The sequence below is a fragment of the Trypanosoma equiperdum genome, assembly GCF_001457755.1.
Source record: "Trypanosoma equiperdum strain OVI genome assembly, contig: ctg_1199, whole genome shotgun sequence".
NCBI lineage: Eukaryota > Euglenozoa > Kinetoplastea > Trypanosomatida > Trypanosomatidae > Trypanosoma > Trypanosoma equiperdum.
Genome location: NW_027123170.1, coordinates 1 through 652, shown reverse-complemented (window position 1 = coordinate 652; position 652 = coordinate 1).

Sequence of the window (652 nt, the reverse complement as noted above, 5' to 3'; positions counted from 1 at the left end):
ATATATATATATATATATTATAAATATTGAAGTGTAGAGAGCAAAAAGGTGCATGTGTGTTGAAGAGGAGGAAAAAAAAAAGAAAAAGGGTGAAAGTGAAGGAAGCGGGGAGGAGGAAAAAAAAAAGCAGCTGAAATGATGTTTGTTTGTTTGTTTGTCTATCATTTTATGTATTTTTTGTTTTTGTAGTTTTGCTTACCTAATTACAAGCGGAAGTGGATGACCAGACATGAAACAAACGAAAATGTAAATATAAATGAAATGAAATGAAAGATAACAACAACGGCAACAATAACAAACAACAACGGACAGCGGCAGTAACAAGAAATGTTTAGGAGGTTAGTGTAATATAACTAAGAAAAAAAAAAAGGAAGAAAAAAAAAGAAAAAGGCGTGTGAGTGTTTAGAGAAATTATTGGGATTATATGATAGAGGGAAACTGTACACCTGACATCCGCCTAATCATCATTGTTGCAACATATGTGTTATTTGTACGTATATTTTAGTGGGCATATGAACTTTTCAATTGTGTACGAAATATTCCTTTTTGTTTTTTTTTCCTTTTTTTTCCTTTTTATAAAAAAAAAAATAATGTTTGCCGCGTTGGGTTAAGTTGAGGCGTGTTGATTATATATATATATATATATATATTT